A 14773-nucleotide genomic window follows, 5' to 3' on the forward strand; every position below is an offset into this window, starting at 1 on the left:
TCCGTCATGACCGACTCAGCAGAGGCTGCTTCAACTGTCTACCCGGCCAACCTTCAGGGAATTATGGCAGCTTTGACACGCTTCGGAGCGACCATGGACGCTCATGGACGTACGCTCACCAGCCAACGTGAGGCCCTCGCTCGCCACGAGGAACTGCTTCAGCAAATTGGGAAAACCCTGGCACAGCTGACATCTCTGCCTGCATCTCCTGCTCCTGATCCAGTTCCTGCTCCTGATCCAGCTCCCACTCCTGCTCCAGTGCCTCCTGCAATGCTGCCTTCTTCACCTCGCGAACCCAGCCTTCCTGCACCACAGAGGTATGACGGCAAGCACAGTGAGTGCCGAGAGTTCCTTACCCAGTGTCAACTCACCTTTGAGCTTCAGCCTACCACCTACACTACGGATCGCCGCAAGATTGCCTTTGTGATCACCTTATTAGCTGGTAAGGCGCGAGCCTGGGCTACTGCTATCTGGCAAAGACAGGGACCTGAGTGCTTTGATTTCCAGCTGTTTTCTGAAGAGATGCTTCGGGTCTTCGATCAGGCAGACATCAGTACCGACGCAGCCCGAAAGCTCATGTCCATCCGGCAAGGAGGAAGCGTCGCAGATTACGCCATCTCGTTCCGAACACTCGCAGCAGTAAGTGGATGGAACGAGACTGCCCTGGTGTCAGCCTTCCACCATGGTCTGTCTGACCCCATCAAGGACGGTCTGGCCTCTATTGGATGCCCAAGTGACCTCGAAACCCTCATCTCACATGCTATTCGTCTGGACAACAGGATGAGAGAACGCCACCAAGCCTTGAGCCCCCCCAGCCTCCCTACCTCTACCTGGAGACCGTCTACCTCCTTCAGTGACTGTCCAGAACCCATGCAAGTGGGTCGTACTCGCCTCTCCGCATCTGAGAGGGAGCGCAGAAGGAGGGACAAGTGCTGCATCTACTGTGGCAAGCCTGGTCACTTCCGAGCATCATGTCCCGAACTCTTGGGAAAAGGACCGCCCCGTCCAGCCGAGGGAGGGTTGTGACGGGGCCTACCCTCTCTCCCGGACTCCCTGGCCAAGGAATCTACATCCCGGTCTCCATCTCCTGGGGTGAGTCTGTCCACTCTTGTCAAGCTTTGATAGACTCAGGGGCGGCTGGGAACTTTATGGATATTCACTTCGCCCAAAGCATCAATATTCCGACTGCACCTCTTGAAGTCCCACTGTCTGTGTCTGCCCTCGATGGCCAAGCGTTAGGTGATGGAAGAGTCACCCAAGTTACTTCTCCAGTTTTCCTCCAGTCTCAAGGTCACAAGGAAGAAATATCCCTGCACCTGATTCCTTCACCTGAGTTCCCAGTTATTCTAGGCCTTCCTTGGCTTACTCGCCACAACCCTCGCATAGACTGGGTAACAAGCCAGGTTGTGGAATGGGGCCCTGCATGCCATGCCTCTTGTCTGCTCTCTAGCTCTCCTGTGTCTCCTGCCGAGCCCCCTGATCTCACCGAGTTATCTCAAGTTCCCACAGAGTACTGGGATCTCAAGGAGGTATTCAGCAAGAGCAGGGCCGCCGTTCTTCCTCCGCACCGGGCCTACGACTGTGCCATCGACTTGCTCCCTGGGACTACCCCTCCTCGTGGCAGACTGTTTTCACTCTCTCAGCCAGAACGCAAGGCCATGGAGGAATACCTCAAAGATGCCCTGGTCTCTGGGTTTATTCGACCCTCCACTTCACCTGCTGGAGCCGGCTTCTTCTTTGTCGGCAAGAAGGATGGGGGGCTCCGACCATGTATTGATTACAGGGGCCTGAATAAGATCACTGTGCGCAACCGATATCCCCTTCCGCTGATGTCCACAGCTTTCGACCTGCTCCAAGGCGCCACCGTCTTCACCAAGTTGGACCTACGGAACGCATACCACCTCATCCGTATCCGACAGGGAGACGAGTGGAAGACTGCCTTTAACACCCCGTCTGGGCACTACGAATACCAGGTGATGCCCTTCGGACTCACCAACGCACCAGCTGTTTTTCAGGCCCTAATCAACGACGTCTTAAGGGACATGATTAACCTATACGTTTTTGTCTACCTCGACGACATCCTTATCTTTTCCAAGACCGTGCAGGAGCACCGCCACCATGTCCGCCAGGTTCTCCAGAGGCTGCTACAGAACAATCTGTTCGCCAAGGCCCAGAAATGCGAATTTCATGTTCCTGAGGTCTCCTTTCTGGGATTTATTGTACGGACAGGCCAACTCCAAATGGACCCTGCCAAGACCCTGGCCGTCCGGGATTGGCCTACTCCCAAGTCCGTTAAGGAGGTTCAGCGGTTCTTAGGATTCGCTAACTTCTACCGCAAGTTCATCAGGAACTTCAGTTCTGTGGCAGCACCCATGTCAGACCTCACCAAAGGGACAGGTGGATCTTATGGCTGGTCTCCTCAGGCAGAAAAGGCGTTCAAAGACCTCAAGGACCGCTTCTGCACGGCACCCATTCTGGTTCTCCCGGACACCTCCCAACCATTCATCGTGGAGGTGGACGCCTCGGACAGTGGTGTCGGCGCGGTGCTCTCTCAACGTTCGGAAGGAAAGCTGCACCCCTGCGCTTACTTCTCCCACCGCCTGAGTCCTGCTGAGTCCCGGTACGATGTGGGGGATCGAGAACTGCTAGCGGTCAAACTGGCCCTTGAGGAGTGGAGGCACTGGCTGGAGGGAGCACAACATCCATTCCTGGTTTGGACTGACCACAAGAACCTGGAGTACCTCCAGCAAGCCAAGAGACTGAACCCTCGACAGGCTAGGTGGGCCCTGTTTTTCAGTCGGTTTGACTTCACCCTCTCATACCGCCCCGGCTCCAAGAACACCAAACCTGACGCACTGTCCAGACTGTTCTCTGCCACTAACAGGGAGAATGAAGTCGGGCCTATTATCCCTGTGTCCCGGATTGTGGCCCCTGTCCGCTGGGGTATTGAGGAGGCTGTCCGACGAGCCCAACGCCAGGACCCCGGTCCTGGGACGGGGCCACCAGGCCTCTTGTACGTCCCACATCAAGCCTGGGCCAAGGTTCTCCAGTGGGGTCACTCTTCCCCTCTCACCGCCCACCCGGGAGCTCGGAGGACCCTGGACTTCCTGAAAAGACGCTTCTGGTGGCCTAACATGGAGAAGGAAGTAAGGTCATTTGTCCTGTCCTGTGAGGTTTGCACCAGAACCAAGAACCCACGACAGCGTCCCCAGGGTCTCCTGCATCCTCTGACCATTCCCCGGCGTCCCTGGTCCCACGTGGCAGTCGACTTTATCACGGGTCTCCCTGAGTCACAAGGTAACACGGTCATTTTGGTCTTAGTTGACAGATTCTCCAAGGCCTGCCGCTTCATACCACTGTGCAAACTCCCCTCTGCTCTTGAAACTGCGAAACTTTTGTTTAATCATGTCTTCCGAGTCTTTGGTCTTCCACAGGACATCGTCTCAGACCGAGGGCCCCAGTTCTCCTCCCGAGTGTGGCACGGGTTCTGCAAGGTCATCGGAGCCACTGCCAGCCTCTCCTCTGGGTTTCACCCACAGTCCAATGGTCAGACGGAGAGGCTCAACCAGGACCTGGAAACCACCCTGCGAGGCCTGGCTATGGATAACCCGACATCGTGGAGCACCTGGCTGCCATGGGCGGAGTACGCCCACAACACCCTGCAGTCATCGGCCACCAAGCTGTCGCCATTCCAGTGCCAATTCGGGTTCCAGCCACCTCTGTTCCCGGACCAGGAGGAGGACGCGGGGGTGCCCTCGGTCAACCAATATGTGAGACGGTGTCGCAAGACCTGGAGCAAGGTCAGGAAGACCCTCATACAGACCTCCAGAACCAACCAGACTCAGGCCAACCGCCATAGAAGACCTGCACACGCTTTCCGCCCTGGGCAGCGTGTTTGGCTGTCCACTAAGGACCTTCCACTGCGGGTGGAGAACCGCAAGCTTGCTCCTCGCTACATTGGCCCCTTCAAGGTGGTGCGCAGGGTGAACCCTGTCTCCTACCGGCTCCAGTTGCCCCGGACTCTGAGGATCAACCCCACTTTCCATGTTTCCCTGTTACGGCCCGTACTGACGTCTACGTATGCCCCTGCCCCTAGGAACCCCCCACCCCCCCGCATCTTCCAGGGGCAGACTGTGTTCACTGTGAATCGCCTGCTTGACTCCCGCCGGGTCCGCGGCGGGTTGCAATATCTGGTGGACTGGGAGGGCTATGGTCCTGAGGAGCGCTGCTGGGTTCCTGCTCGGGATGTCCTTGATAAAGAACTATGTCGGGACTTCCATTCAGCCCATCCGGATCGCCCTGGGAACGTCAGGAGACGCTCCTAGAGGGGGGGGTCCTGTTAGGACTAGGACTGTTTTGGCCTCTAGAGGCCGCTGTTATTTCCTTTTCATGTCGTGTTTATTTTGGCCTCTAGAGGCCGCCACTGTTCCTGTGTCTTGTGTTTGTGTTAATTGCCTAATTATCTTCACCTGTGTCCTTAATTAGTTTGTCTATTTATACCCCTGAGTTCAGTCCTCTTGTCACGGAGTCTTTGTGCTGTTATGTTTATCTCCAGTTTCCTTTGTACTGTGTTTTTTGATCTTCTTAGCTTTTGAATTTTTGCACTTTGCTTTTCTTTTGGATTATACTCTTTGGTTTTTTTTTGTCTTTTGTTTTGCCCTGTATATAGTGTATATAGTTTAAATAAACCTTTTGATTCTTTTTCTACTTCCGCCTCACGCCTCTGCATTTGAGTCATCCCCCTGGTGGCCTAGTGGGGGTTTGCTGGATTATCACACCAACGAACCAGGTTCGAATCCCAGCAAAACCCTAACAGCCAGAGATGGTTTTCAGGCCTCTCCATACCTCTCCGGTGTTGTTCCCCTTGAGGCGCTCCTCCAGCTTCCTCCTGTAGCTGTCCTTGCCTCTCCTTATCCCCCTCTTCAGCTCCCTCTGCACTCTCCTCATCTCCTCCTTGTTGCCAGATTTAAAAACACCTCTTATTATAACAGCAAAAGGGGAACCAACTCCGTGTTAATGCCCATGATTTAGGTTAAGTGTCCACATATTTTTGCCCATTAAGTGAAATAAGAACTCAAGGAAAGTAAAGACCAGACTTAAGTGCAGTAACTAATTAACAGTAATTATTTGTCTATGAAAAATGAAATGCAATTAGCACTTTATAGGTTGAACCAAACCTGAATAACTGATTCCTGAACCTGAAAAACTGTAAAGTTCTATAATCTCTTTTCGATGTAGGTCTGCAAAAATGTTATATGTGCTGGTGGTCCTCCGGCTAAGTGTAGCATTATAATGAGAACATTTGTCCATTGCATTCAGTTAAGAACACAAACTCTGTTACTATAGATTTCAGGTACCTCAGAGCAACTGAGGGTCACAGAGGAACGACCATCGCCCGGAGCCAATGCTAGATCAACATGGCTGATTCACACTCTCAGATCGAACCCAAACCCCTCTGGAGACACTTCAACTTGCCTTCAAATATGCAATACACACATATAGCCAGTGGCCCCAGTTGTGATGTGGTCTCTTCCCCAAGCACATACAATTTTAATATACTCACATGCTATAAATTTTTTTCACTACTTATTAAAAAGAAAACAATCCTGGAATTATTTAAGCGTGATTACACTGAAGCAGCCATTTCAAGCATCAGCATCTCCATGTTCCTTTTACCAGGCTTCTTCTTGTGTTTTCAGGGAAAAATAAAATCACTTTTACTGACCTAATAACCCAAAATAAATCAGTGCAGTGGATAAGAATAAGAGACTTGGAGTTGTCCCCAATTTTATACTCTTTTATATAATATCATAAAAGCATCACACAGCATGCACGCACTTGCATTTATGATGATAGGAAAGACATTAGAGAAGTGTACATATGTCCTGTGAGTTATATAAAGGTGTATAATCCTGCATTCCAGACAATGCTGAAACGGTTTATATTTTTAAAGGAATGATATTTACAGGCTCTGACAGCATTAAAGTTGCATGTGCTCAGGGAGAAGATTTCAGCTCTACATCAGAGTCAAAGCCACCTGCTAAGAAAGAGAAGCTCATGGCTGACTGTAAGATGGATGCTCTGGATGCTGAGCTTTATTAGCATTTATTTACATTTATCTGTCTATCTGTCTTCCTGTCTGTCTGTCTGTCTGTCTGTCTGTCTGGTTGGTTGGTTGGTTACTTGGTTGCTATTTGTTTGTTTGTTTGTTTGTTTTAATAGTTGCTTGGTTGATTTCATTGGTATTATTTATTTAATTAATTTTCTATTGTATTTATTTGCTTTGTTAGTTGGTTGGCTTATTTGTTTGTTTATTATTGTATTTATTTCTGTGTTTGAATAGTTGCTTGGTTGGTTGCATTGGTGTTATTTATTTAATAATTTTTTATTGTATTTATTTGTGTTGTTGGTTGGATTTGTTTGTTTGTTTGTTCATTTATTATTGTATTTCTTAGAATATTTGATTAGTTGCTTGATCAACTGCAATGGTATTATTTATTTAATTAATTTTTGATTGTATTTATTTGCATTGTTGGATTATTTGTTTGTTTGTTTGTTTATTATTGCATTTATTAGTATGTTTGATTAGTTGCTTGATTGACTGCAATGGCGTTATTTATTTAATTAATTTTTTATTGTATTTGTTTGTGCTGTTGGCTGGATTGTGTGTTTGTTTGTTATTGTATTTATTAATATGTTTGATTAGTTGCTTTATTGATTGCAATTGTGTTATTCTCATCTCATCTCATTATCTCTAGCCGCTTTATCCTGTTCTACAGGGTCGCAGGCAAGCTGGAGCCTATCCCAGCTGACTACGGGTGAAAGGCGGGGTACACCCTGGACAAGTCGCCAGGTCATCACAGGGCTGACACATAGACACAGACAACCATTCACACTCACATTCACACCTACGGTCAATTTAGAGTCACCAGTTAACCTAACCTGCATGTCTTTGGACTGTGGGGGAAACCGGAGCACCCGGAGGAAACCCACGCGGACACGGGGAGAACATGCAAACTCCGCACAGAAAGGCCCTCACCGGCCCCGGGGCTCGAACCCAGGACCTTCTTGCTGTGAGGCGACAGCGCTAACCACTACACCACCGTGCCGCCCCAATTGTGTTATTTATTTAATAAATTTTAATTAAAGTTTTATTTATTTGTTTTGTTGGTTGGCTTATTTGTTTATTTACTTACTTACTTATTGTTTACCTGGTTGGGTGGTTGATTGGACAGATTTATTGTTGATTTAACTTAGCATTTTTATAGTTGTTTGTTTGCTTGTTAGTTAGTAAATTGGCTGGTGTCATTTATTGAGTTAAGTTTATATTTTTGTATGTATTTGTTTGGTTGTTTGATTGGTTGGTTTTATTTAATTATTGAATTTTGTATTTTGCCTTTATTTTTTTTATTGATTTGTTTTAATTAATTAATTGGCTGACCAAGTGATTGATTGATTTTTTTTTTTTTTTGTCTTTATTTGTTTGGTAGGTTGGTTTGGCTATTTGGTTGGTGTTTTTTATTTATTTATTTATTTATTTATTTAATTTTGCATTGATTTCATTTTGGTTTGAGTGGTTTGAGATGATAAACATGATTGGTTTTATTTCTTAATGTTATTTATTTTGTATTTTTCAAATGTATTATATTTGTGTTTGCTTTTTTTATTTGTTTGTTTATTATACAAGCATCTTTTTTATTACTATAAACGTATTATTATTCATTACTGGATTGTGGTTTGTGATTTAGCTCTACCAATTATTCATTAATTCCAGAATTAAGGAATCTCTCATAAGCTGAATTCATATCTAGGCCAAATACATATCTTTTTGTGTGTTATGATGATTTCTATGTTTGTAGTATAATAACTGGACTCACTCAATGCTGGCTGTCCTCCACAACTGCTTTTATCACATTCTGCTCGACTTCCTCTTGCTATTTCCCCTTAAGGGAATCCTTGTCGCCATCTTAAAGGCCGTTCCAATACTCTATCAGCTTCAGTGAAGTTTGTTAGATAACCCCTTAGAGGTTCAATTGATTGAATCAACATGACTGTAGACTTCAGCAGCACTAGTTTTTCAGAAAGCATTGCAATGTGACATGATTTAATTTAAAACAGTGAGGAAATGGTGGCTGAAGGTATGGTTCCAAATGTAAACAGGAGAAATAAAATACTGAACATTTCAGAAAGACAATAATATTTTGCTATGGTCAAATGGGAGGTTATTTATCATCTAGTACATTATTCTGACAGGTAGTCTGGCAATCTAGTTAATGTTCAAGCTTGATAGTTCTCACTCTTTAAGTATTAGTATCAATAAAGTATTTCAGTTTGATTTCATTTGCTATGGTCTAACTGGGATAGATGTAGGTAGTACATGCCTGATGATATAACCTCATTAGTTTGGTCTCATCTAGTTCAAAAGCTAGCTAATTAGCATGCTAGTATGGCAATGTGATTCAGTATATACAGGGTACATTTATGCTTGTTCACCGGCTGAGACTTTTATTCAAAGCAACTTAAAATAAAACTAAAGGTTTAGAGTTTTGCTCAGTGACCCCACCGCTTGGCACTGCTGGGATCTGAGCTCAGTAGCCTGAAGCATTTACTACAAAACCGTCACTTACAACTTCATGCTGGTTAGGTTTAGTGAGTGTTCCCCATATCATTTTATCTTGGGGCAATCTTTTTTTGTCATCTTTAAGCCCATACCAATACTTTATCAGCTCGTGTAAAATTTAGTAGATAATCCCTTGATTGATTGTATCAGTATGACTCTAGATCACAGGGAGAAAATAAATCACTCAAATGTGACATAGTACCCAGTGATGGTGTGAGGACAATGTTCTGTGGCAATGGTTGGGGTGTTTGGGATATTTGGCGCTCAGAGGTGACACCACTGGGGTATTTGAGGATATGTGGCAATGCTGTTGGGGTATTCGGTGATGGGGTGGCGACAGTATTGGGGTATATTGGGATGGTGAGTGGATGATGTTGGAGCAATCAATGACGATGTGAGGATGGTGTTGGGGCAGGGGGAGATGGGATGATGACAGTGTTGGGATATCAGGGCATAGATGACAGGGTTAGAGCATTGAAAAATCATGTGGTGATGATGTTGAGGCATGCAGGGATGGGGTGGGGACTGTTTTGGTGTATTCACAATGGGGTGGAGATGGTGTTGGAGCATTCAAGATGAGGGTGGTATTGGTACTGGGGCATTTGTGGATGCAATGTACATGGTGTAGGGGTAGCTGGGGATGGAGTGTCAACAGTGTTTTGGCACTGGGCAGTGAAATTGCTGGGTATGTGGTTGGTGTTGGTTTATCTGACAGTGGAGTGATGCATTGCATATTATGGTATATGCAGGGATGGGGTAGGGATGGTGTTGGGTATCTGGAAATGGGATGGGGCAGATTTTCATCCCCACACATCTCTCAAACACTTAACTGTTTGTGTACAGTCATAAAGCAACTTTTGAAGTTATAGCACTTGCTCAGAAATGTCTTGTTTTGTTATACTAGTAAGCATCATCCTATGATTGAGTCCCGTAACCATCTCATGAGATGTGTGTTTAGTCATGTTGGAAAAGTGCACGACGACCAAGGGCACGGAGTGATGGTAGCATCTTCTCTTTCAGTATAGAGCAATACATCAGTGAATTCATGATGCCATCAATGAAATGCAGCTCCCCAACACCAGCAGCACTCATGCAGCCCCACATAAGGACACTGCCAGCACCATGTTTCACTGTAGGCACCATGCATTTTTCTTTGTATTCCTCACCTTTGCGATGCCATACAGTTTTGAAGCCATCAGTTCCAAAAACATTTATCTTGGTCTCATCACTCCAGAGTATAGAGTCCCAGTAGTCTTCATCTTTGTCAGCATGGGCCCTGGCAAACTCTAGGCAGGCTTTTTTGTGCCTGGGCTTTAGGAGAGCCTTCTTTCGTGGACGGCATCCATGCATGCTATTCCTCTGCAGTGTACGCCGTATTGTGTCACGGGAAATAGTCACCCCAGTTTGGCTTTCTATTTCTTTAGATAACTGCAGTGAACTTGCATGCCGATTTTTTTCAACCCTTCTCATCAGAAGACGCTCCTGTCGAGGTGTTAACTTCCATGGATGACCTGGACGTCTCTGTGAGATGATTCCAGTTCCATCTTTCTTAAATTTTTGTACCACTTTTGCTACAGTATTCTGACTGATAAGTAAAGCTTTGCTGATCTTCTTGTAGCCTTCACCTTTGTGGTGGAAAGAAATTATTTTCTTTGGGGAATTCTGAAGAGACAAGTTGAGCATCACTGTCCATCCAGCATCCAGTCACTAAAAGAGGTCATTGTTGAAGAATGGAAAAAGATTGATGTTGCAAAATGTCGCCAACTTGTTCATTCCATGCCTAGAAGACTTGGTGCTGTCATTAAAAATCATGGAGGCCATACAAAGTACTAGATGTTATATTATTAACCTTACTTTTTCCCATTATAAGTAAAACAGATGTTCTATTAAACTTTGTCTTGTCAACATTTTGGAAATTGTTTGTGTTCACTGAGATATTGTTTAAAATGTTACTTTTCAAAGGGGGTGTACTCATTTACGCTGAGCACTGTATGCAAGGCACACGGAAATATTCTGGAAATGTATTATGCTTAAAGCCTATTAAACATCTAAAATGGCAGTGAAAATGAGGTAATGAACTCAAAAGCTGACAGAATGGAAAGATGACAAAGTGGCTAAAAGTACTTTAGTTATTTAACTGATTGTTTAGCTATCAATGGATGGGGTGTGATCAGCCTGAAAAGCTTAGAGGAAGTAAAGTTGACTTCTTATTAAGACTGGAGACAGGTACATTTATTTGAAAGCACATATTGAGCCTCACTACAGCCTGAAGAGTCCATCTCTCCAAGGCTGGGTGATTATTACAGTAACTGGGGAAGTGCAGACAGCAGCTTGATGGGTTGAAGTCAGTTTATGGGCAGGACATTTAATTCCTGACTCCAGTGAGTTCTTCCTCTTCAAAATACAGTATCTCTTACAAAGACTGGAAGATGTTTAAAAAACATTAACTGATGACTCTAAATTGACCGTAGGTGTGAATGTGAGTGTGAATGGTTGTCTGTGTCTATGTGTCAGCCCTGCGATGACCTGGCGACTTGTCCAGGGTGTATCCCGCCTTTCGCCCGTAGTCAGCTGGGATAGGCTCCAGCTTGCCTGCCACCCTGTAGAACAGGATAAAGCGGCTAGAGATAATGAGACGAGAGATGAGATGAGACATCATGGACAGATCATCATCACTGGTGAACCCAACCCAGTCTCAAAGCAAACCATGTTTGGTTGACTTGGCCAGAATTGCAGCAGTAGGGTGGCCAGTTCCTTTCTGCACACTCACACACCTATGGGCAATTTAGAGTAGCCAGATAACCTGACTGCATATCTTTGGACTGTGGGGAAAACCGGAGTACCTGGAGGAAACCCATGGACACAGGAAGAACATGCAAACTCCACACAGAAAGGCCCCTGTTGGCCACTGGGCTCAAACCCAGAACCTTCTGGTTGTGAGGCAATAGGGCTAACCACTGTACCACCATGCCACCTCATGGACTGGTATAAATAAAAATATTGACTGTGTGAATGGGATTAAAAACAGAATTATGAACTTGAGTGATGTAGCTAAGGTTGAGGAACTGTCAGTGTCAGAATACACACACCATGCTGACAGTGTTTCTCATATTTCAAGGAGAATCATGGTAGGATGGCGGCATGGTGGAGTAGTGATTAGCACTGTTGCCTCACAGCAAGAAGGTTCTGGGTTCGGGCCCAGTGGCTGACAGGGGCCTGTGTGGAGTTTGCATGTTCTCCCTGTGTCTGTGTGGGTTTCCTCCAGGTGCTCTGGTTTCCCTCACAGTTCAAAGACATGCAGGTTAGGCTAATTATTGGCTCTAAATTGACCGTAGGTGTGAATGTGAGTGTGAATGGTTGTTTGTCTCTATGTATCAGCCCTGCGATGGTTTGGTGTCCAGGGTGTACCCCGCTTCTCGCCCGTAGTCAGCTGGGATAGGCTCCAGCTTGCCCTTGACCCTGCACAGGATAAGTGGTTACAGATAATGGATGGAGAATGGTAGGATTCATATTTAATAAAGAAAGCCCTTCCTGTTTAGGCCACACCCACTTCTGGTTTAGCACTATAAACAGATATACGTACATCGACAGATTGTGTTACTCCAAGCAGTCGCATATTACCAGAGGTGGAAAGTAACAAAGTAAAAATACTTAGATGACTATACTTAAGTAGAGTTTTCAGGTATTTGTACTTTACTTGACTATTTTCTGACAACTTTCTACTTTTACTCCCAACATTTTAACACAAATATCTTTACTTTCTACTCCTTACATTTTCAAATCAGGCTCATTGCTTTAGGTTTAATGCATTTGGGGGGAATTATCAATTATTTTTATTTTGCATCACTGCATACATTCCCAACATGAAGACCAATTTCAATCTAAATATATGGAACAGTAACATATAGAAAAGATGACACTGATTACATCAACCCAACCTGGCAACCCTGCCTCTGAATCAAAACATGAGCCACATTCAAATTCAGCAAACTGAGGGGAACAGGTTTTCTTTGAATTTTTAAATCCACCCATCCATCCATTATCTGCTTATCCTGTACAGGGTCGCAGGCAAGCTGGAGCCTATCCCAGCTGACTATGGGCAAGAGTCGGGGTGCACCCTGGACAAGTCTCCAGGTCATCGCAGGGCTGACACATAGAGACAAACAACCACTCACACTCACATTCACACCTACGGTCAATTTAGAGCCACCAATTAACCTAACCTGCATGTCTTTGCACTGTGAGGGAAACCGGAGCACCCAGAGGAAACCCACACAGACACGGGGAGAACATACAAACTCCACACAGAAAGGCCCCCGTCGGCTGCTGGGCTCGAACCCAGAATCTTCTTGCTGTGAGGCAACACTGCTAACCACTGTGCTGCCTGAATTTTTTTTTGTGTAAACAAAATCAAACACTTTAGCTGTATGTGATGTATCTTCTTCTTCTTCTTCTTCTTCTTCTTCCAGTTGCTCCCGTTAGGGGTCACCACAATACATCTGTTCTGCATATTTGATTTGACGTAGATTTTACACTGGATGCCCTTCCTGACGCAACCCTCCCTAATCTATCCGGGCTTGGGACTGGCACTAAGTACGCACTGGCTTGTGCAGCCCCAGTGGCTGGATATCTTACCTAACCTGTATGTCTTTGAACTGATCACCAAAAGGCAGAAAGGTAAAGATGACACATTTCTTTAATATTTTTCGCAAGATTACATTTTTATTTCCACCATTTACAGGTACAAAATACCAAAAAAATGAAAAGGGCCTGAAGCAAAAGTTTGGGCACCCAACATGGTCAATATTTACTAACACCCCTTTGGTAAATATCACAGCTTGTAAATGCTTTTTGTAGCCAGCTAACAGTCTTTCAGTTCTTACTTGGGGAATTTTTGTCCTTGCAAAAGGCTTCTAATTCTGCAAGATCTTGCAAGCACTGCACAAGGTCGTCTTGCATGTACTGTTCTTTTGAGATCTATCCACAGATTTTCAATGATCTTTAGGTCAGGGGACTGTGAGGGTCATGGCAAAACCTTCAGCTTGCACCTCTTGAGGTATTCCATTGTAGATTTTGAGGTGTGTTTTGGATCATTATCTTGTTGTAGGACCCATCCTCTTTTTAACTTCAATTTTCTTACAAATGGTGTGATGTTTTGTTAGATTTAAAGCCATGATTTAAGTTAGTTTTATAGCTACACGTGATTTAGGATTGTTAGACTTTATGATTTTAATATTTTAGAGGTTTTAAGATCCTTTATTATTTTAGACTAACCTGACCTTCCTCTTTGCTAGACATAAACATGGTGTCTTGTTTAAAATTGTTGTGAAAATATCTCGCACGCTTTGATGTGCATAAATGCTGAAATTGCTGAATCGCTGATATGAATATTATTTTGCTTATGATTGAAGGTTTCATTCACACACACATATTGTAAGGGTTTATTCCTTTGTAAGGATAAATAATTGTAAATATTTATTCTTGACCAAGAAGGCAGTAATTCTTAATACTTATTCTTAATATTGTTCTGTTCTGTTCTATTTTATTATTTCGGTTAGAAGGCACTGAATTCTGTGTAACTTGTAAGTTACTGTGTGACCTTCTGTCTAAGCTAGACACATTGCTCGAGACGTGTTTTGGAACATTCTATCAGAACATGAGGTAAATGTTGATATCTGTTAGAACATCTGAAATGTATACAGGATATATTTTCACTTACACACATACATATTAATGGAATTAAGGAATTGGAATTAAGATGTGATTTGCTGACCTAGCCATATTCACACACACGCATTCACAGACACACCCACACACACCCACAGATCCACACAGACACACACAGGACCGCTGACAGCTTTGGCTGGGCCCGGGACAAAATGCTCTGAATGGACCCCCCCGGGCCAACCCACACACACACCCACCTCTCTTATCCCAGTCTCTACTCACTCCAACCCTTAAATGACAGGTATTCAAAAACCATTCAACCGGTCAACAACCATTTCATTTTAGCATTTCAACATTTTTACAGTTTTAACATTTTAACAAAAAAAAGCCCAAAACCAGCAACCTCACACACATTGTGATCCTGTGAAGTAATCCCCAATTTCACTGAATCTTTCCCCCCTGTACTGTAACGGAATAAGCGGTTAC

The sequence above is a fragment of the Neoarius graeffei genome, chromosome 10 (genome assembly GCF_027579695.1).
Source record: "Neoarius graeffei isolate fNeoGra1 chromosome 10, fNeoGra1.pri, whole genome shotgun sequence".
Lineage (NCBI taxonomy): Eukaryota > Metazoa > Chordata > Actinopteri > Siluriformes > Ariidae > Neoarius > Neoarius graeffei.